The sequence below is a fragment of the Equus przewalskii genome, chromosome 29, assembly GCF_037783145.1.
Source record: "Equus przewalskii isolate Varuska chromosome 29, EquPr2, whole genome shotgun sequence".
Lineage (NCBI taxonomy): Eukaryota > Metazoa > Chordata > Mammalia > Perissodactyla > Equidae > Equus > Equus przewalskii.
The window spans coordinates 19,242,944-19,267,072 of record NC_091859.1 but is presented as its reverse complement, the minus strand read 5'-3'; the positions used below and the strand labels follow the sequence as shown (position 1 = coordinate 19,267,072).

At 41.2% G+C, this 24,129-nt stretch overlaps 1 long non-coding RNA gene across 1 annotated transcript; it reads right to left on the bottom strand.

The window, feature by feature from the left end:
* Positions 1-4,840: 4,840 nt before the first annotated feature.
* On the bottom strand, positions 4,841-22,885 carry LOC139080271 (uncharacterized). The gene is made up of 3 exons (XR_011534622.1): positions 22,642-22,885; positions 19,888-19,964; positions 4,841-5,070 (listed from the first exon to the last, which is right to left on the bottom strand). It is a non-coding gene; the product is annotated as an uncharacterized lncRNA (long non-coding RNA).
* Between the last annotated feature and the right edge of the window lie 1,244 nt (positions 22,886-24,129).

Genomic DNA, 24,129 nt, shown 5'->3' with positions numbered 1-24,129 from the left:
AATAGGAAGTTTGGTTTAAGGTGGTCTTTCAATGAGGGGGCGTGATTGGGTAAGGGTAATGACATGATGGTTTAGGATTGGAAACAGCAAGACAAGGGTTTTGAGGTGAGGGATTTGAAGATCCTTAGGGTGTTAACTGTTTGTTGATGCTTCCTGTGGAAGAGGTGAAGGGTCTTTTGGGGGAAGTTCCTGTAATATACAATCAAGTTATTTGCCTGGGCAAGAGTCTCCCAGGTTAGTAAAGTATGCTAATGAGGACAGTGGACTAGTAGAGTTCTGTTAAGGTATTGTAGAAAGTAAGATGTGTGTGTATGTGTGTGTGTGTGTGTTTGTGTTTGGGGAAGGGGGAAGGTTAGATAGTCCCAGTCCTCAGCTTCCAAGCTGTGTATATGGAGTAGATAGTTTCCATTCTCACTCTTAATTCTGGAACTTATTTTGCATGGATGTTGAATGCTCATCTATTTTATTTTAGGTATTTCCTCCAGGCCAGACTGCACCAGGATATAACCTGAGGATGTGGGAGCCTACAACTTCAACATTGTTGAGTTACCATTGTGTGTCAATGCCAAGATTCCTGCCTTCTGCCCTGCCCCCAGCACTTCTGATGCTGCATTGTATCAGCACACGCAGATGAATCTCAGACCACCCAGAGCTAAGAAACTTCTCTTCAGAATGGTCTCATTTGGAGACATTGAGAGGAATGGCTTCCCTTCCTTCGCTGGATTTTAGCATATTTTGGAGCAAGGATAGATGACAGCTTTGAGAAGATGAGGTAGGCTTTGTTTGTTTCCTGAGGATGGGGCCTCCTAGAAGTGGTGAACCCCTTAGTAAAGACCGTGATGGAAGATGCATTGATGTGGACTGCTTTCTATTTACACGAGAAATTCATGTCCTTAGTGAGTTTCTTATCGTATAAATACAAAATAAGGAATGTCACTGATCACTTGAATTTTACATTACATTTTAAGGCATAATGATGAATTTGGTCTCCATAGGATCAGAGTGCAAAATGAACCATAGATTAAACTGATATCTTTAATAACAATAGGAATATATTTTATCAACTAGATATGAGTTAAAAAATAGAGCCTGTAATTTAATCCCAACTCCCTGACATTATGCAACCAACTCAGGCAGTGTATTCTAGGAAATTATTTTACTTTTCCATTGGTGAACTACTTTTATCTTCAGGTATTTGATGTTATTTGGGGAAAAAAATTCTCGGCTATTGGCCTAATGGCTCTCAAGGCACAGGAATGTTGCTACCTGACACACTAGTTAACCTCTTCTGTTAAAAGTTGTTATGATTCTGTGTTTAAGATCTTGCATAGTACAAATTTAGTAATAACTTTAGTAACCAAATACAAACCAGTCGAATGAAAGCAGGTCTAATTTTTCAGATGGCAAGAACTACCTGAATTCGTGAAAAATCTGAAATACAAACTATATTTTAAAGAAAAAAAGACATATAGTAAATGGAGATAGTTCAGTTCAAATACATACACTTACTGAAGTCCATACCAGTTGCAGTGTATGCAAGGTCCTGGGAGCCCAAAAATCAGGGACCGTCTCAGTCCCTCTCCTTGAGCTCATTGTCCAGAAGGGGAGACTGAGATGAAAACAGAATAAAGTAAGAATATAGTGGGTGCTATGATAGAGGGGGTACAAAATGCTGACAATCCATAGGAAGTTTCTAGAAGAGATAATGTATTAGTTATGTATTGCTGCATAACAATTTCCCCACGCACGGTGGCTTTTATCATCTCACAGAGTTTCTGACGGTCAAGAAACTTGGTGTGGCTCAGCTGGGTTGTTCTGGCTCAGGGCCTCTTGTGAGGTTGCAGTCTTGAAATTGGTCAGGGCTGCTGTCATCTGAGGCTGGACTGAGGGAGTATCCACTTTCAAGATGGCTCACTCACACGGCTGTTGGCAGGAGGCCTCAGTTCCCTGCCTTGGGAGTCTCTCCACAGGGCTACTCCTAACTTGGCAGCTAACTTATCCCAGAATGAGGGAGCTAACAGAGAGAAAGGCAAAAGCCACGATGTCTTTTATAACCTAGCCTCAGGAGTGACATTCTATCTTTTCCTCCATATTCTATTGATTGTACAGATCAACCCTGATACAATGTGGGTGGAGACAGTACAAGGGTGTGAATAGCATGAGGCAGGGACCATTGGGCGCCATCTTGGAGACTGGTTACCACAGATACTCCCCAACCCTAGTGGAAGTGCTTAGCGAAGATACTTTGATAAACTGTTATTTTAAATATTTATTATTTAACTGATAATCTTAATGGACAATTTTAACTGGAATACAAATATCTGTATATAAAAGGATAATAATGATAGTAATCAATGTTAGTGGAGCTCTCTATACAGCAGGTACTGTCAAACACTTTCCATTATCATCTCATCAATGGCTAGGACAGCATAGTGTTTAGACATCTGGATTCTAGAGATACATAGGCTTTTTGTCTTTTTTTAAAAAAATATTGACATGTTGGGGCAGATTATGCAACCACCCTGTGCCTTAGTTTTCTTATCTGTAGGCCAAAGGAATACTATGTCAGTCATAGGATTGTCTTCAGGATAAAGTAAGCCCAGCCACCTGGCTTGCTCCTAATTCCTGGAACACTTAGGTTCAGAAACCCAGCTTTTGCTTTCTTTTTTTCTTTCTTTTTTTCCCATGGGAGACTGCAGGGCACAGGCACACACTGGATTGACCCAGTGGGAAGCAAGGAAATCTCAGTTCAGAGTTGGATGTCCTCCACAGAACAGGCTGGTTGACTCCCACGATGCCAGTCAGCTAGGCTGAGTTTCAAGTTGTCAGTCCACTGCTATGCTTGCTCCTCTGGGAAAAATGAAAACACAACAACTGTGGGTTACCCATGGACTATTGGGTAAGTGTCTGCTCCCTAGGGGAGGCAGATCTGCTCAGTGGCTTGGAGCAACCCACACATCTTCCAAGGGACACTGAAGGCTGGCCAATAGGCCACCCCAGGGTGTCCCTCTGACCTCATGCCGTATGACTGAGGACATTCTCTCCTTTTGGCCCTGGTACCCCTTGGAGCCCCACCTACTATTCTCATCTGCTTTAATCTGGCTCTTGTCATTTTTATCTCTTTAGTGTTGGTCAACATGTCCCTGCAGGACCCCCTCCCCAGCTATTTCTCTTTTTAGAAGATAGAAGCCTTGGATACCAGTGCTGGCTGCTCCTCAGCTCGGTCAGCCGCCCAAAGCCCTCCCAGGTTCCTGTGGGCACGCTGTCACATTCACGTTTCACTGCTCTGGACTGCGAAAACAGCTTTTCACAAACTAAACAACCAAAAGCCCCGGACAAGTGTATCTGAATTTGTGAAGGTCTCTGGGAGTGTTTTATTTCCTTTTCTTGAGCATAGTTATTTAAAAATAAATGGTAAGGACTTATAATGGCAACGAGGGAAACTGTGTTCAGAGTGATGCCTCCCACCTCCTGCCTCTGACTCTCCTTTGGAAATGACACTGTTAAGGCCCTTTAAAATGTGCAAGGGAAGCACCAACTGCTCACCAGGGATTAATCTTTAAATGGTAACAGAGCAAGAGCTGTCTTAGTAAAGTAAGCCCTCCTTAGCTGATGGTTTTCTATTGGGTTCCTGTATTTACCTTTCCATGATGAATGGCAATACTTGCCATCACCAAGATAAAGGACTTTCCTGAAGTTTGAACAGCCTCCACCTTTCCCAGGGCAGCGTCACCTCTGGCCCCAGTTCCCGCCTGGCTGGCAGCACAGCATCTGTAGTCTCGCTGTCCACAGGTGGGTAGAATGGGGGCCAGGAGGCACGAGCAAACTCCTGTTTCATATCTGCTAAGCCCCCTTGTTTCCCTTTGTTGAAAGCTTTTCTCAAACCCTGTCCCCATAGAGAAATCAGCTTAAAATCACTGACTGGGCTGTCCTTTTCCCTGTCCCCACAGACAACCATCCATCTAGCCTAGCCACACACACAAAATATGAAAGACACAAGAGTTTATGTGTCCGCCCATCTTATTGCCTTAGGGACCAAACAGATTGAGGAAAGACTCTGTTCTGAGACTTTATGCTGTAGTGAATCAGGGGTGTGTTCAAGATCCGGGGCCTTGAAGTGCGACATCTCGGTTCTGGTTCCAGTTCTGCCACTTAGTAGAAGTTCTATTCAACCACCCTAAGCCTTATTTTGTTCACCAGTAAAATACAAACAATGATAGCGTTTACCTTATAGAGTTGTTGTGAAGATTAAGGGACCGGATAAAGCATCTGGGAAGTGCCTGGCACATGCGAGCACTCGATATTCCACCTATTATCATAATTATTAATTAAAAAATCCATCTACACTCAGAGTTTCTTCCTGAGAGCTTCTGGAAGGTTTGACTGCAGATAATACACTGTATCTCCATTGTTATAGCTAATAATGGAGCCACTGTTTTTTCCATTATTATTATTAATTCACATTTTAGATGTGAAAACTGAACCTAAAGAGGTCAAATGATTCAACCAAAGTTGTCTCATGTCAGAGCTGGAACTCAAACAGATTTCCTCCAAGTCTAACTGAGCACCAAGCTCAGAGGTCAACTTTATCTTTAGCAAGGCAGATAGATATGAAAAAACCAAACAACGACAACAAAACTTTCACAGAATGTATTGAGCACTCTAACAGACATACATATAAATTGCTTTAGTAACTGAGGTCAAAGAACAGTTAATTAGGGAGGGAGTTAATGAGGGAGGGGTGGAGGTGAGAATGGGGTAAAGTTGGGGAGGCTCCGAAGAGTAATTATTGCTAAGTCTTCTCTAGGGGACTTCTAGAAGAAGAGGTCACAAACTGGGCTGCCTGCAGACACATTTTATTTATCTTTCAAAGTGTTTAAAATTATTTTGAATCAGTTGCCAACGTTTAAAAACAGGAGATTTCATATAAAAATAGAAATTTCTAACTTCTCTTGGAAAATCAGGAGATCTATTAACATGGTTGTCCATCGTTCCGCTTGGTGTCAATTGGCCATCCACTTCAGCCTGGGCTGACCTCCAAAATTGTCCCCACTGGGCCTCTTCTTGACTCTAGTCAAGGGTCAAGAAATTGAGAAGATAAGATTTTCATAGGCGTATCGACAACTAAGCATGAAAATTTAAAGCGCTGGAGGGGTTAGGAAAATCTTTGTTTACTTAAGTAGATTAAAATAGTCAAGAAATCTACTATTTATTCACTAAACACACCCTTTACTACTTAGCTTTCAGGTCTACTTTAGTCCAGCGTATGTCTATACGTGATCATCACTGAGGAAATAGAGATGGAAAACCTGTGATGATTGTAGAGGTGTTGGAGCCAATTCAGAAAAGAATATGCTTCTGAAAAGGGCAGTGGTAGAGCAGGAACTCTAAGCGCTTGCATGCCAAGATGTTTGGCGGGCTTTGCCAATTACTATTAGAGATACATTAATAAAAATTAATTACCTAATTTATAATTTACTCATTTTTTTTGCCTCCTCATATCTGGGCATATGCTTTAAACAGAGACTTTCATGTGACCATGACCCACAGAATGAAATACATTTTCATCACACACGCGCGTATACATTCACCCATGCGTGGACACTTGGGTTGTTTCTGCATTTTGGTTATAGTGAATAATGCTGCTATGAACATGGATATACAAACATCTTTTCAAGTCTCCGCTTTCAGTTCTTTCGGGAATATACCCAGATGTGGAGTTGCTGGATCATATGGTAATTCTATTTTTCACTTTCTGAGGAAGACAATGATTTTTATAAAAATGATTTTCAGGTTACATCTACTGTGAAATACTGTACTGCATTTGAATGTTCACCAGTATTTCCATTACTTTCCTGCGGCCTGCCAACTTTGCAAATAAGAATTCTTACAGAAATGTTGTTACCGTGGATGTAAGGAGCGTAGGATTCTGGAGAGGCATCGTCAGAGTACGATCAGTCTCTGGCGACAATCTGCCACTCAATGATGAACAAATGAACACTCATTAAGGAAACCTAATATGATGATTGAGAAATTACCTTTGCCTTCTGTGTTAAAATGCGCATTTATTAGTCTAGTCTGCTTTGTTCTGTGACTATAAAACCTTAATAGCAGATGCTTTTTTCCATGGGTTCTAAGCCGTCTCAAGTGAGATGGCCAAGAATGAAGAAAAGTTCTAAATCCTAATTAGAGCCACTGATTTTATAATTGCAAAATATCCATTTTCTGGATATCATTTAACTTACTTGTTCAATGTTTCGTTGTTGGACTTTTTTCTTTGAAATTTTCTTTTGCTAGCATGGCAATGAATATTTCCATAGCTAAATTTTTAAGTATATCTTTACTTTTACAGCTAATTTTAAAAATAATATGGTTTCTACAAAAGGTATACATAGATTCTTATTTTTTCAAAAAGGAAATATTTGCACATTTTTTCAATAGAAAAATTAATATAGTTTATTATTATAAATTCAAATTATACACAATGGAATAAAAAGAAAAGTTCAAATTGCTCCTAGTCCTCAGGGTAATTTTAACACTTTAGTGAACACTCTTTTAGACTTTCAATGCATGTATACAAACGTATGTATTTACAAAAATGAAGTCTGACTCTAGAGCTGAGTTTGGCAACCTTCTTTTTTAACTTAACAGATAGTGGATTTTTTCCATGTCATTAAATATTCTTTTACAGTATCATTTTTGATGGTTTCAAACTATTCCATTGTGAGGATGGAGAAACTTTTCCTTTACCCTCTTACATTTGATATTTGGAGGCCTGCAAGTTAAACCGACAAAAGACAGATTAGTAAGAGAAAAGAAAGATTTTTTAATCCATGTGTGTCTGTGGGAATTCACAGAAAAATGTGACTCGAGGCAGTTAGAATTTGGGGCTTGTATGCCATCATAAGTAGGGGAAGAGAAGAGAACAGGGAGAAGGGCAGTTATGGGAAAACACATGACTTTTAGGAAAGATAAATGGGCCCTTAGGAGAATATAGATAGGAGATAGGATAGTTTTGCGACAATGTCTATTTAGGATTTCTTATTCTGATGCTGATCTCCAGTGACAGGAGTCAATATTTCCTGGTTTTCCAGGGAGGGCATTTATGACAGCTGAGTTCTTTTGGGAGACTCTGCTTTTAGGCAGAAGGAGAATTCAGAAAAGAAAACTCTTCACAATGGTATATTCTGAATCTGTTCACCATATTTGTATTACCCAAATCAGTCTCAGTTTCTACAGCTTCTGCCAAGGGAAACCAGCCCACCCACAGCCTCTGCTAACAGAGCCGGGGCTCTGCTCCTTCCCTGCTCCCTCCCTTCCAGCCATCAGCTGATTGAAACAAGCCCAGGTACCTGACCACGGGTGATCATCAGGTTATGAGTGTGCAAAATCCTTGCTCAGACACAGAAGAGCTGGACCAATCACAATCTCATTATTAGACTTGAGTTGAGAAAGTTGACCTGTTCACAGCAGATTCACAACTTAAAGATGTGCTAAGGAGAGCCAAGAGGAAGAGTAGCTGCCTTGAAAGGTCGTAAATAGGTCAGTTGACATTAGAGGGAAGCAAGATGTGTGAGTATGATAAGCTATGAGGTCCATACTAATAGGTAGAATAAAGAATAGTGTTTTAGGGCAAAGACTTTGGAGTCAGATGAGTATTTGAATTTTGACACTTCTACTTAAATGGCATGTGACATGGAGCATAGTTCCTTTAACAGTAACATGTGGATAGTATTTCCATTATTGAATTGTAGGAAGAATTTATTTAGATATTATAGGTAAGGTTCTTAGGATAGTCTCTGACACATGGAAGCACTAAATAAGTGTAGTCATTATTTACAGCTGTTTCTTCACAAACGTACCTTATATCCGATATTCTTCCTGTACTTTACTTTGAATCTCTGGCATTTAATATATAAATTTATGAATATGTAACGAATGATTATATGTTATGTTCCAGCAAGTTTTTGAATTGAGGTCTGGATTTTTTATTGACCAACTTTCTGGAATAACTGAGTCAATTTTCTAATCAACAACTTTCATCTACCTTTGAGGATAAAAGGAGATTCTACCAAGAGTGCCTGTTTGATTTTGGGCTTACAAAACCTGAATTTTCTTTCCCATAGTCCCCTGAAGTCTTGAACTCAAATAATAGACAGTAGTATTAGCAGTGAAATACCAGTTGGCAACTGGGTAGACTGCATTCTCACAGGATTTGAGGTTTTTTACCTTTTTCTCTTACAAAGGAAGTACCTAGAGTTTTCTCTCTCTCCAGAATGGTGCAAAAGGGGTTGGGTGGATTCAGTTTTTAGTCATGTCAACTTTCCAACTCTCCCTATCCCCGCCCTTCCAGATAATTAAGGACCACGTGGCATGTATAAATAGCTTCGGCTGAGAACATCCTCATATCTTTGCCCCTCTCATCACTGAGCAGGGCCCATAACTGATGTTGCAATTAGAGTACTGATTTAGCTCTGAGAGACACATTGCAAATGATCCTCTGAGGAGGATGGTATTTATATCAGTAATGACTGATGAAGGCTTTGTCAACTGTACCTTTGGCAGATCATTTGATGGCATGCCCCTGGGTTAATCTACTTCTCATTATAGCTGATGATCCATGATGATGTATTTTCAGAACCACTCGTCTTACATAGGGTGCCATGATGTGGAACAGGCCTGTGTAAATACTGATAGTAAAGGAAATACTCAATCCAAAGTACAGGGATCAACAGAAGAGCTGAAGAGGTCAAGGCATTTAGTGACTTGCTGGGGCACATTTGGTATCATCTGTGTTAACAGGAATTCATGCTTCTGGATTACAGGTTTAATTGTCTACTTCAACAGAAGAGAAAGGAAATTAAAATAGACTGACTACTTTATTTATGTTTACCAAAGAAAGATTGGGCCATATGAAGTTGTCTTTTTTCATTTCTTAGATGCTGTGAGCGCTTCGGAACCCTCAGGTCAAGTAAGTAATACAGAATCAGAAATTCTAGAATTGTTTGGATTATTTGATTAGAGTCAAAAGCCAGTGATTCTATATCTATCTATCTATCATCTATCATCATCTATCTATCATTCCTTTGCGAAAGATGGATATTGGAAACACAGATAGAGAGTTGAACTCGCTGTCTTCCTAACTCTTTCCCTAAAGGCTAGAAGGTGGGATGTTACAGGCCATTAGCAGAAAGCTTCACTTTTGCCCCCTTCTTTGATATGGAGAATTGGTATTTGCACTCCTTTGTGAAGAGTTTTGCAAACATAGCTTCAGGCCCCTCCTGATCCTCCAGCAATCCCAAATAGATTACCACCTCGAAGCCTTTCCTACCTAAAAATCTTTTTATTGATCAAACATACGCCAGGAGTCCAGATGATGTTGCAATATAGAAAGTCATCGCTCAGTACACGCTGAGTCCCCCTGATGGGCACCAGGGAACCCCTCTCCCTCTCCTTTCCATGGTCCCCTTCTCTCAGGACTGACCCCTTCTTCCTCTCTGAGTCTGGTTTGCTCAGCCTTTCAGATGGGTCCTGTTGGAGCTGGAGATGAGGGAAATAGGGAGGATCCTTACTCTTGAGAGAAGGTGCAGAATGAAAATGGCACCTCCCGGTCCAGTCTCAAAGTGAAACAAACTAAACTAAACTAAACTATCAAACTAACTTCCCTTACTGGTTTTGGCCCACTCTTAGAAAACTTTTGTGTTATTTTGTGTCTCTGTTCCCCCTTACCATAGCCCCTGAGTATTCTGACTTGTGTGGAAGAGGATGAAGAGAGAGAAGCGCTCTAGGGTATCACACAAGCAAGGCCTTGCCTGTTTTCTTCCACAAACAGCAGCTCCCTTGTGACTAGCGTTTACGGGCTAAGAACCATCTCTATTCTATCTCAGAAATGTCAGTGTAGTCCCTTGGTTGGATAAAAAGGCAAGCAGGGAATCAGTATGTGATTAACGACTTGTATCCAGAATATATAACAAACTCTCAAAACTCAAAAATAAGAAAAACCCAGTTAAAAAAAATGGACAAATGACTTGAAAAATCTCCAATAAGCACATGAAAAGATGCTCAACATTGTTAGAGAAATGCAAATTAAAACCCCTATGAGATGTTACACTCATAAAAGAGTGGCATAAAATAAAATAAAAACCAATAATACCAAGTGCTGAGGAGGATGCAGAGCAACTCTCATCCACTGCTAATGGGAATGCAAAATGGCCCAGCCGCTTCGGAAAACAGTTTGGCAGTTTCTTATGAAGTTAAAATACACTTACCATATGACTCAGTAATCCCACTTTTATGCATTTACTCAAGCAAATTGAAAACTTATGTTCATACAAAAACCAATATGCAAATGTTTAAAGCAGCTTTATTCATAAGCACCCAAAACTGGAAACAACCTCAATGTCCTTCAGCTGATGAATGGATGAAGAAACTGTAGTCCATCCAAACAATGGAAGCCTGCTGAGCAATAAATAGTAACTAACTTCTGACACACAATAGGGATGACTCTCAAATGCATTATGCTAAATGAAAGAATCCAGACGGAAAGCTACGTACCCGGACCAGCCCCGTGGCCGATTGGTTAAGTTCCCGCGCTCTGCTTCGGTGGCCCAGGGTTTTGTGGGTTTGGATCCTGGGCACGGACATGGCACTGCTTGTCAGGTCATGCTTAGGTGGCATCCCACATGCCATAACTAGAAGGACCCACGACTAAAATGGGGGCCGCCCAGTGGCACAGTGGTTAAGTTCACATGTTCCGCTTCGGCAGCCCGGGGTTCACCGGTTTGGATCCCAGGTGCAGACGTAGCACCGCTTGGCAAGCCATGCTGTGGTAGGTGTCCCACATATAAAGTAGAGGAAGATGGGCACGGATATTAGCTCAGGGCCAGTCTTACTCGGGAAAAAAAAAAAAAGGCTACATACCGTATGAGTCCATGTCATTTATATGACATTCTGGAAAAGGTAAACTGTAGAAACAAAAACAGATAGTGGCTACCAGGGGCTGGAGGTGACAACAAAAGGCCATAAGGGAACTTTCTGAGATAATTGAAATGCTCCATATCTTCATGGTGGTAGTTACACGATTGCATGCATCTGTTAAAACTCATAGGGCTGTACACTAAAAAGGGTGAAATTTATTATTTGTAAATTATACCTCAATAATTTAAAAAAAGAAGTGACCATGAATAAAGTAGAAAACAAAGATAAAATAAATGTTATCAACAACAGCAGCTTGCTTCTTTAAGAAAACAAACAAAATAAGAGAAACTTCTGATGATATTAACCAGAGTTGCCAAAAAGGACCAGGGAGAGAAGGTGGGACAAGTGGAGTGACAGGCCCACCCAAGGCAGTCTGTCTCTGATACTTCTGGGGTTCAAGACTGCAGAGAAAAGGGACAGTGACCAAGGGCTGAGAAAATAACACGTATGAGGAAAGGTTGAAAGAACTGAGGTTGGTTTCCCTGGCAACACGGGGCCAGAGCGTGATTTAATAGCGGTCTTTAAGTTTGCAATCCTCCTTGACAGTTTGATTATGGCGCCATTTAGCAGGAGTGAACAGCTTTAATGATGTTTGGCGCATTATAATGGGATTGTGCCCATGGAATTAATGGTTTCTGCAAACAAGGAGGTCTTTTCTGAAAGGAAGAGCACTTGTAGTGTCCTGTAGAATGAAAATGTGCCCCACATGCACTCAGTAGCCGTATGGTCTGGAGCCTCTATGTCCTCCTCTATGAAATGGGCACAGTCTTACCTACCTCAGAGTTATGAAAGGAGGATTCGAATCAGATGGCTTTTGAAGAGTGCCTGGCACCTAATATGTTTCCGACTGGCTCTTTCCCAAATTCATTCCCCTTTTCCTTTCCTGATTGAAAGCTGCAAGTGTTAACATTTTGAAGATAATAATATTTTAAAAACTAACAATTTATTGTGCTTACTATATACCAGACACTGTTCTACTCTCTTCATATTTATTAACCCCTTTAATCATCACAGCAATTCCTGGGAGGGTAATCATGATAATTATTATCTCCATTTCATAGACATACACACTGAGGAACAAGAGAGGGAGTTGTGGTTGTATCTACTTGTTGAAATAACATGGTGCTTTTTGTGGGTTGCCCTCTCTTCTGTGCTCTTTTTTCTCTGTTCTTTTTTCTTCATAGCATTTTGGTGCTGTTTTATAGACAACATCTTCCCTCAACCTTTTAGAAGATTCGAGTTCCCTTCAGTTTCCTATATTTCATTTATTCTGAGATGCCACTACCTGTTTGCTTTTCTTGATGTCTCTCCGCCATCAAAGGTCTGGTCACTTGAGCAGTTCTTTCACAATTAAGCATGAGCTGCTGGAAAGTAGGGTGGCAATGCTTCTGGCTGGGTGGGGCTTGCGGCCTAAAGGTAGCTGTTTTAGGGTGATTGGCAAGGAGTTGGCTCAAATGCTAGAGAACTTCCAAATGCCATTTTGTGGAGGTCTTTTCTCTGGAGCCGTTCAGTTTTTCCAGATAAGAAACCTCATAATTCTTGTCTGGAGGAAAAATGACCTGGCTACCAGGAAACTGTGTTCAGGCATGTTTGGGTGCATAACGTTCCTTGATTAAGAGTTCCAAATACAGGACCTTTCAATCAACCCCACCCTTTACTGTAATAATAACAGAAATGGCAAACTCTCATCTACAGCTTACTCTATGTTAAGCATTAATATAATTGCTTTACACTATTTAACTCATTTAATCCTCTCAATAAGCCTATGAGCTTACAGAAGGGGGAACTGAGGCACAGGGAAATTAAGTAACTTGCCTGAGATCACACAGCCACTAAACTGTAAAGCCAGAATTTGAACGCAGGCCCTTTGACTAACTACAGGCCTTGTGAGGTGCTGCCTTCCTGGTAGCACATTGATGTACACTGCATTTGGGCAGTGCTATTTCTGGGGTGGCCTCAAGTTGTAAACTCCACGAGAGCAAGGATTTTGTCTATTTTACTCATCACCGTACACCCAGATCCTGGCACAGATCAGGGCAATAATTTTTCCTGAGCAGAAATGGCTCTTGTCTCTCCCGGGAGTGGGAAGGTGTGCCACGTGTTCAGACTGAGGCCCTCTCTTCGTCTTTTGGTTCCTAAAACTCATTTTCCTTTTTGGTTGGGGAAAGAGAGTAGATCGGAGGTTGGAGAAGAGGTCTGGGGTGCATTTCTTCAGTAAAACTTCATCTCCACCTGTAATTGATTATCTCATTTTTATTCAAAGACTGTTACTATTACTTGGGAAGTGAGCTTATTCAATGTTTTTCAATATTGTGTGCTGTGAACCAATATTCCTATCATCAGCTATCACCTCAAGTTTGGGGCAAACCCTAGCCCCCACCATTCCCATTGAAAAAACCCACCAAGGGTTGCTTTTCATATTGTTCTGTTGGAGTGAATGCTCCGATTCTTCTTTTTTTATAGAATGGCTTTTATTTTACAATGATGATTTATAAGCATGAATTTCCTGAAATGGAGCGACCTGAAGGCAATGGCCATACACACCCTTCACATGCATGAAAGAAAAAAACCTAGGTTTTTCAAGGATTTATTACTGTTTTGACAATGTACTTAAGTCTTCCACTGAAATATGTTTGTAAAAATGAGTTCATGCATAATCAGGATCTGAAGCTATATTGCCTGTGTCACTAATATTTATTGTAGTTTGTGGAGTAGGAATAATCACCTTTTATTTGAACTCCCTGTTTGCAATTCTAGTCTTCTCAACGGTTTATGGTTAAGGAAAACATTTTTTGCGGATTTTTCTTGTTTTAGAAGTCTGGCTATCTTAGTCTGTTCAGGTTGCCACCAGAGAATACCAAAGACTGGTGGCTTATAATAACAGAAATTTATTTCTCAGAGTTCTCGAAGCTGGAAGTCCAAGATTGGAGTACTGGCAGATTTGGTGTCTGGTGAAGACCCACTTCCTGGTTCATAGATGGTAGTCTTCTCACTGCGTCCTCACATGGCGGGAGGGACAAGAGAGCTCTCTGGCGTCCCTTTTATAAATGGGCAATAATGTCACTCACGGAGACTCCACCCTCATGAACTAATCACCTCCTAAAAGCCCCAACTCCTAATACCATTGACCTGGGGGTTAGGATTTCAGTATGCGAATTTGGGGTGGATACAAACAATCTATGACTACTGCTCTTACAATAGTTTTTTTTTTTAAATTAAAGAAAGCAATTGACTGGAAGAAAAATATAATATGAAGGGGAAAGTTAACAATTTCTTAAAAGAAATTAGCTGCTCTCAGGAATTGCTTGGTTATAAGTCACAGAAACCCATTCGATCTATGTTAAGCAAAATAGGAATGCTTCTGGAAGATTATGGAAGACTAGTCCAGAGAGTACAAAGGATGATTAGAACCAGGAACTGGAAAGTCAGCCTGAGACAGACCTTTTTCCCTTCCTTTTCCTCATCCCCTTCTTCCCTTCCTTCAACAGACCTCCCATATCCCAAACACTGCGGACGCAGTGAAGAACGGGTCAGATGAGAGCGCTCCTGTCAGGCAGCTTACATTCTTGCAGAAGGAGACACACAATAAACAAAGCAAAGTCAAACAAAAATATGATTTTTGTGAACAGACTGACCATAAAATTTGTTGCCCCCATTTGAGAGAGAATGAGGTGCTATTAATAGTCATGCTTGACAATAAGTGTAAACCTGTCCAGGGCATACCGGAAATGTCATGGGCAAAGGACTGCGGAGAGAATTAGAAGAGGGTAATGTGGGAATGACTGGTGGCTATTCGAGCCTGGTGATAAGAGGTGTTTTCATGTAAGGTGAGACCTGAATGACAAGAAGGAGCCAAGCATAGGAGGATGACAGGGACGAACTTCCTAGGCAGAGAGATGAACTAGTGCGAGGGCTCTCAGGCAGGAATGAGCATGGAGCATTTGCAGAACAGAAAGAAGGCCAGTGTGGCTGGTGTGCAGTGGACAGGGAGAGACTGGTTGGGAGTGGGACCAGAGACACAGGCATGGGCCATGTGAGATCGGACCTTCTGGGCATCGATAAGGAGTTTGGCCTCGTTTATACAAAGCATGATGGAAAGCCATTGGGAGATTTTAGCAAGGAAGTGATGTGACCTGCTTTACCGTTTAAAAAGAGCACTCAGGGGCTGGCCCGGTGGCGCAGCAAAGTGAGCACGTTCGGCTTCTCGGTGGCCCAGGGTTCGCCGGTTTGGATCCCGGGTGCGGACATGGCACCGCTTGGCAAAAGCCATGCTGTAGTAGGCATCCCACATATAAAGTAGAGGAAGACGGGCACGGATGTTAGCTCAGGGCCAGTCTTCCTCAGCGAAAACAGGAGGATTGGCAGTAGTTAGCTCAGGGCTAACGTTCCTCAAGAAAAAAAAAAAAAGAAAAGAAAAGAAAAATAAGAGCACTCTGTGATGTTATGTAGTTATGGTTTTTAAAGAATTGTTGGCAATTTTTATGGCTCTTTCCTCTGACGTAGTTATTTTTTTAAAGTTCGTATCTTTAAGAGATGCAAACTTATGCAAAATTATGTCACTTATAGATCAAATGATATAATGTCTGGGCTTTACCTCAAAATTAGAGAGAGAGGTGAAACAGGATTGGCCGTAATTGGATAGAATTGGGGTTTGGTTTACTATTGTTTCTACTTTGGCGTATGTTCGAAATTTTTTTATAATGAAATGTGAAAAAAAAAGAGGCTCATTCTGGTTGCAGCTGTGTGGAAATTGTATCGTGGAGGAGTAAAGAAAAGGGGGTCCAGTTAAATCAAGAAGAGTTAACCTGGGATATGCTGATGGGTGGGTTAGGTTGGTTGTAGTGTAGACACAGAGAAGTGAGTGGATTTGGAATGCATTTTGTGGCTAGAGCCAAGAGGACATACTGGTCCATGAGATGGGAATGAGATGAGGAAGTGAGAAAGTCCAATGATAACTCTTTGATTTTTAGCTTAGCAACCAGTTGGATTAAGATGCTATTGACCAAGAAAGGGAAGCTGTAGGAGGAGCATGTTGCGGTGGGAAGGGAGGTAAAATTCTCTTTTGACCTTTTAAAGCTTAATGTGCTTATTAGACATTCATGTGGAAATGTCCAGTGGGCAAGTCTGGAGTTGTGCAGAGAGGAAAGGGATGTTGTATAAGACACCTCTTAGGAGCTACCTTGGGTGCTGTCAGACTCACTGGACCCAGGAGCCTCTGCATATTTGCTCTGCGTCAGTTGCTGGCTCTGTGTGCGTTCCCACTGACTTTTGTAGATGCAATCTGACAAGGCCCTGTTTCCAAGATGGCTGTCATCTTCCATCCTGGGGATTCCCTGTTGATGCTGACCTACTCAGTGCCTGTGTAGAAGCAACCAGGAAGTGAGGAGTTATTGTCCCATGGAGGAAACCTTTGTCCAATGGGAAGTGGGAACCAGTGGATAAAATCTTCCCTCTTCCTCTCCTTGGACAGCCAGTCCTGAGATGCAGTCATTCATGTGGCCTCTTGGAAGATGGAGCAATCAATCACGCCTGACCCCAAGGGGAAGCCAGCTTTGTAATGCACCACTGTATTTGCTTTCTTTCCTTCCCTGCCTTGCTTTCTTTTCCTTTGACATTTGGAGAACAAAAGAAGAAGGTAGATCCAGGAAAGCTGATGGAGAAGGAGGCAGAGAAGTAGAAGGAAAGCCAGGAGAAAGCAACGCCATGGAAACCTTGCAAAGGAGGTAATGCTCATCTATGTTGAATGCTGCAGACAGCCAAAGTGAGAAAATACCAGGGGAGGGATCCTTAGGTTTGGCAAACTCAGAGGTCATTAGTGACCTTGACGAGACCACTCTTCATGAGGCGAGAGAGAAGGAAGCGTGACTAATGTGGACTGAAGAGAGAATATAAGAGTAAAAATTTTAAAAAGTGGAGGCTGTAAGTACTGATAACCTTTTGCTTTGAAGAGGAGCAGAAAATGAAGTGGTGACTGGGAAACAATGCATGGAAAAGGGAGGATTTCCAATTTTTAAAAGATGAGCAATAATTACTGCATGTTCATGGGAATAATCCAGAGCGGGCCATAATTTTGAGCGTGAAGTCTGTGAGAAGGTAATAGGGAATGCAATCCAGGACTCACATGGGGTGAAGGGCAGGCGAGCATGGGAGGGCTGGTGTTTGAAGAGGGGGGATGTGCATTTTGGAAATGGGGAAGCAAATATACCAGGGATGCATAGATGGATCACGGGGTAGCACTGATGGCAAATTGAGATTTGTGGCTAGGACGACTCCCCTTGGGTTGGTGTCTGTCTCTCTCAGTAAGCCTGCTTTCTTCCATTTCCACGCCGCCACCCAAGACTGACATTTCATTGCTTCTCAGTTCAAGAACCTTAAGACAAGGAACGGGAGTTCCTGAATTCCAGTCTCTAGGAGAGGCGCTCTAACAGGCACCTACTCCTGGTCCCATCAGCTGTAGCAGGGAGGTGGGGCTGCGGGAGAGGCACTGCTGTCAAAGAAGGCCGCATGGGAAGGGCAGGCACCCCAGGAGGTGTTTGCTAGAGTTACCCAACCTTCCTCACCTTCTGGGCTTCCTGCTCATTAAAGAGGCTGGAGAGCATGTTGGATGCATTTGGCTAAGCTGGTGTGTTTATTTGTTTGTTGGGGAAATCCTTGCTATCAACATAGCAATCGTAGTCAGGCTGTGTTCTGAGCTTTCGTTTGGAAGATTTGCTTTCTCTAGCTGCAAGGAAACATCTTCTTTTATTAGACTCAATCGTTTCAAGAGTGTGTGTAGGAGGAATAGCAAATAGAGATAGAGGATGCGCATGTTCTTCCTGGGAGTGGCATCTTGGCTCCCGGTTCTTTCCAAATGCAAGAGGACTATCATCTTTTCTGTGCGGGAGGAGTCTTGTGCAGTGGTTTGCTCACAGGAACCGATGAGTCAATGGCCCATTAGGGGAATGATCTGGGGAGTCTCATTTGGGGTTGTGCTCCCGGCAGCATGGGGGCAGAGAAGTTCAGAGCTCAAGGAATCAACGTTTTGGCCTTTATTGCTACTGGCAAATCTCTGGGCCATTGTACTGTCTAAGGTTGCCATGTTATTCTTACAGCCAGGCTGAAAAGTATCTTGTTTAGAAGCTCAGGCCTGTAGTCAGATCTCGTTCAGATCCCTACTCTGCCATTTACTAGCTGAGTGACCACAGGACATTATTAATACACACCTTCTTTATGTAGTTCTTGGAAAGAGTAAATGAGATGTGATGTGTAGAACACTGAGCAAGGTGCCTCCCACAAAGTAGAGATGGCACAAACAAAAATAGTTATAATTTCTAGAAGGACTTATTGGCATGGAATGGTGCTCTTAGATGCTCAGCGCAGTGTGTGGTCTAGAGAAAGAAGAGAAAGCTATCTGGTAAATGAGATGAGATTGGGGAATACAGGAGCAGCAGATGGAAGGTGGAATTATAGAATTTTAGTTAGTGAGGCAGATTTTGATTCAAATCCCAAGTAAGCTGCTTGGGCCCTTCGGAAGTTTACATCACTAAGCCTCCGCTTCCCATCTATAACATGGGCATTATAATGTTTACCTCATGAGGTGGTCGTAATATAGAGATCAACGAAGCACGATGCATGAGGCCTGACATATAGTAGCTATGCCTTAAAGAGCTTTGATGGTTAATAACAGTAGACGTGAATCACGGCTCACATAATGGAGGCGGTGCAGCTGAGAGGGAAAGAGCGGCCTCCCACATTCCTGAAATTGCACCAAGTTAGCAATTATCCAATTTGCAAGGGCAGAGGCTGACCCTGCCCAGATCTCTGTTCTGATGATTCAACAAAGGTTGTTAGATTCGACATGACAAGGGCCCCTTTCAAACATACCTAAGTTATTAATAATCTGGAACATGAATCTTGGACACTCCATCTTTCATTTTGCTTTGAACATCTCACCCTTCTGTTAAAAGCAGGATGTAAAATCTCATTTTTAAAACATGGCATTTTTTTCTTTTTATTCCTTTGAATCTGATCACTCAGGCCTTGGTAAAATCCTTGCTCTGGAGTTTGTTCAGAGTTCATGGGAACAGCATCACAGTGTACTGTTCTTGCCAAAATTGCTTAAGTGGAATTGAATCACAAGGAAACAATCAGATTAACTCAGAATATGGCACACTCAACAAGACAACTACCCTGGACTCTTCAAAACACTTGAAAAACAAAGCAAAACAGAAAAGACAGGGCTGGAAGTAGGTAAAATTAGATAAAAAGAGACTAAATATACATGATAACCAAATGCACTGCTTGAACCTTGGAAGAATATGGATGGCTTTCTTCAGTGAAAAAAAAAAAAAGCAACTCAACTATAAACCACATTATGGGACAATTGGAGAACTTTGATTATGGACTGTATATTAGATAATATTAAATTTATGATAAATTTCTCAGATGTGGCAGTAGTATTGTGGCTATGCAGGAGGATATCTTCGTTTTTTAGGAGATAGAAGCATAAGTATTTAGGACTGAAGCATGATTTCTGCAGCTTTCTTTCAAATGGTTCAGTAAAAAAAGTATATAAATGTGTACATCTGTATCCATGAGAATATAGATATATAAAGAGAAAGAAAATATTCTTCGGAACATGAAAAATGCTAACAATTGGTTAACTTATAGGAAAGGTTTATGGGTTTTTATTAAACTGTTCTTTCAACTTTTCTGTAGGTTTAACAATTTTCAAAATAAAAAGTTGGGGGAAAAAAGTTCTTGGAAGAAAACCAGCTGGCTCATCTGTGTGTCTTCTTCCAGCGAAGGGTCAGTGAGGCGCCCTTGAGGCAGCTTCACAGATGCTGGGGTTGTGGTTGCGTTTTGAGAGACAAAGGGCTCCCACCAGATATAAAAGGTAGTGAATTATTTAAGACCTTGGCCAATTCTCACCTGGGAAATCCTGAGTTCTTTATAATCCTGCAGCTGAAAATCTGGAGTAGAAGGGAGATGTGGAGAGAGGGCTTGCTCTGAAAAGGAAACAAGAAAACAAATAATGCATTTCAGAGAGCAACTGCTAAAAAATCCCAAGGAAACAGAAGTCCCTTCGGTGCTCAACAGGCTTTTGTCCTGTTAAGCATCTGTGTAAATTTTTTAGGAATCTGGTCTGCCTACATGTTGAAGAATCAGAATTCCAAGGTAAAAAGAATCCTGAAATTTTCACCTGGAATTCCTGGGGAGGAAGGAATTTGTCTTAGGGTGGTGGAATTTCTCTCCAAGAATGGATTTATTAAGGACAGATGAGTCCTGGGGTCATTCTACTTGGTGCTTAATTACCATGTTCTGAAGCAGTTTATCTTAATGACTTGACTCCTTCGTATCCACTGGTGTCAAATTTAAAACCTACCGCACAAAGTGTTGGGGGCAAAAAGTAGTCCAGTAAACAAACTTATTAATAGAAATGAAATTCCACAGGGAACACAGACACACACAAGTCAGTGGGATATTCAATTCCTGTGACAAGTTAACATGGATTAAGCAAAACTTTTTATAGTGCAAGTTCTTGGTATCAAATTTTGAAACACAGCAACATCTAATAATATTATTTGTATTAACCATTTCTAATAGATTACAAACAACGCTAAAGGAATATGTTGAAGGAAAACACTGATTCATTCAATAAATAATTATCGGCCACTCATTCTGTTCCAAATTTGGGAATAAAGCCAAGGATATACCTTCCTGGACTTCGCTTTGTACCGATGAGGTAGGCTTCAATTATTACGTGATGAGTTACAATAGAAGTAAATGATGTAAAGGAGGTGTGACCCTGACATCTGGAGTAGCTTACATTTTGTGAATGCTAATAATCACAGAAGAAAATTATTGAACGTAGAACTAGCTTTTAATATATTTAATTTTTTCTGAATTTCTTCATTGGACAAAGGCTTTAAATTAATTTTCTAAGATGACTTCTTAAATACTGAAGGTTGGAACTATTATTTTCTGGCTTAGGTCCCCCACCCCAATACTCTCACATGGGTGATTGACAGGATCGATATCTACACATGCCTGGGGCATTGCTCACAGTCCCTTATTCCATCAGCAGGACAGCGTGCTCAGCGGTTAAAGGGATCTATACTAGCGTCAGATTCTTGAGTTGAAGTCCAGGCTCTGGCAAATGGTAGGTGGGTGGTCTTGGGCAAGTTACTTAACTTTCTTAAGCCCAGTTTCCTTAGCTGAAAATGGGGATAGTAATAGTACCTCCCTCCTTGATTATTTTTCTTTTAGTATTCTAAATGAGATGATGCAGGTAAAGTGCTTGGCAGACAGTAAGTCCTCAATAGAGTTTAGCTATTTTATGGTTACTTTAATTATTATGACTATTAGGTTGTCTGATCCCTCATAACCTCTCCTACTCTCGCTCTGGGTATACTCACTGGCTTTTCATTCTTATTTCCCAAGCTGAATGCAGGCAGATCTCTGATTTCACACTAAATGCCTTCATCTTCTAGTCTTGTATGTACAGGAATCAAAGTGGGCTTTTAGAGGTCCAAAACAAAATTTTAGCTGAAGTATGAAAACCCAAATTTGGTATAGGAGAGAAATTTAAGGGTATCAGAGATTACATGAAAGTGCAGGCTGTTTAAAAAGCAAATATACAAAGCTGAGAATGGTCTTTTCCCTGAATGAACATCTGGGATGACGGCATGTAGATTAGCACGCTCGTGAGACCAGCTAGTGCCAGCTACTTGAGTCCACTGGGGATTTTTCTAGTTACTCTGGGAAATCCACCTCTTTTTGCTTTTATTTTTTTATACTGGGCTGTGTGACAGAGATGGCTAGTTGTCCCAATATTCTTTCACCCTTCTTTTTTGTTAGTGAAACCTGATTTTTAGTTGGACCTATGGCTACTCAGAATGTGGACTACATTTCCCAGACTCCCTTGCAGCTAGGTGTGGTCATATGACTAAGTTCTAGCAAAGGGCTGTGAAGAGAAAAGACGTGTTCTTGAAAGGAAAGATGTAGTCTTCTTTCTTTCCCCATTCTACCAGCCAAGATGCGGATGTTGTGGTGAGCCTCCTGGACCATGCAGACGAGAATAATACCCTAAGTGAGGTGGAAGAAACTTGGGTTTTGTGACACTATAGAGCAGCCATATTATATGAGAGAGAAATAAACTTCTATTTTGTGTAAGTCATGGTTACTCAGTCTCTATTACTGCATTCATATCTACATCATAATTAACACAGGCAGGAATGAAGTTGATAGCAGAAGTGTCTTCCCAGGCCTCCTTCCAACCCTCTTTTTTGTGACTTGAATCCTAGAAAAAGAATGCTGATTTGCGTGTGTGTGTTTTGTTTTACTCTATGTGTAGGAATTCATTTATTCAACACATACAGTATTTATATGGAGAGTGCCAGGCATTTTACCAGATATACTCATTGTTTATCTCTATATCAATCCTAATTCCTGTGTTTAATAAACATACAGTCTAGATTGGAAAATCTATGTAGTATGAGGAGTACTATATGGCCAAATGAGCAAGATAACAGACATCACAAAGTTTCAATAAGCCTGGGCGACAGTTTTCACTCTGAACCCAACGAGTTACCCATGAAAGGAGAAAGATAGTCTCTAGAAGGACAAAGGATGGGAGTTGACTTCATTCAGTTTTCCCCCTTGCTTACACAACACCCTACTCACAGGCTTCCTTCAGTTCTGTGTCAGGTTGCCCCCTCCACGGTCTTCCAGCTCTTTCTTGGCACCTTCCTCCTCCCCACCTATGTAATGCCCCGACTCCAGAGGCCTCTATTGTCTCATAAGGCTGGCCCTCCTTCATCCCTTTGTGCAAGGCAAGCAGCTGGCATCACTGCCCCAGTTTCACAAACAGAGCAACTGAGTCATTTTTCTATTGTTACAGGACCAAAGTTAACCAGTGAGTCATTCTAAGTTCTAGAACCGGATCCTAATTCTTGTTCCTGGCATCATTCACAGAGCCGAATTACACCGAATGTTCAAGAGGATGCTGGCTTTGAAAAGCTCAGAGAGGAACGCGTTTGCGTGTGACTTTAGTTAAAAACAAGGATTAACTCTCTCTTGAAAACTGCAGGCCTGAAAAAGAAAGTGGAGAAATGTATCTGTGTAACATCATCATCATACCAAAAGGATACTTAACTGCTCTCAAAATGTTCTGCACATTCTCTTGTGCATGGCTTTCTTAGTAATAGGTTTTTAAATAGAAAATATCTTATTTCCAGTTGAGGCAATCAATTTTCTTCATCTTACAACAGAATCACTTATGTGAATTTAGATCTGAGAGAAAACTAGATTTATTTCCTTCTTTTAACAAGAGAATCTTTAAAGTATCTGGCAGAGAAAAAATGAGCTTGCTCATGTAATAAAATTAGTAACTCAAGCCATTCCAAACAAAAGCTGTTCATATTTAGTAGGGATATGCTTTTTATGCAGCATTTTCTGCATAACTTGGAATTTCCTAAATTTTTCCCTTTCCTCGTGGCTTTCTTTGCATCACATGGCATCCTATGTCTTCATCCCTTCACCCACCCTCCCAGCTAAGTTGATGAGAAGCACAAGGTGTGTCTGCGGCAGCAACTCTGGATTTAAAAGTAGCTACAGCATCAGTGTGAAGGCAAGTCACAGCTTTTGCATATCAAACTGGGTGAATTTATCCTTTGTTTCACAGCTATGGGAGAAGGGAACATCTTGGAAAGCAGAAATAGCATTTCTTATTGGGAATCCAGGAAACTTTAAAGCTGTCTGTCTTAAAATTATCATCTGCATCAACCCTTCAGACCCTACCCAGACACCCTGAGTCAGAATCCCCAAAGATGGGTCCTAGGAATCTGCCTTTTAGCAAACTTCCCAGGGGGTTCTGAAGCCCCTAGCAGTTTGAGAGTCTCTGTTCTGAGGGGTCCATGGGTGGTCTTCAGGGGCTCTATGCAGCCCCTCAATGTGTATACAAAGTGTGGTGTGCGTGCATATGTACATTTTTCTGAGGGAGGTCCTCAAAGTAGTTTGGGACCCTGGAAAAGCTTAAGGATCTAAATGGCCAATAAATGTAGAAAATAAAAGTCCAAGCTTATTTATTAGTGAATAGGAAAATACGAGTTAAAACAAGATTGTTGCTTTGTTCCCACACATTTTAAAAAAATCAGTGGTTGGTGGAGATAT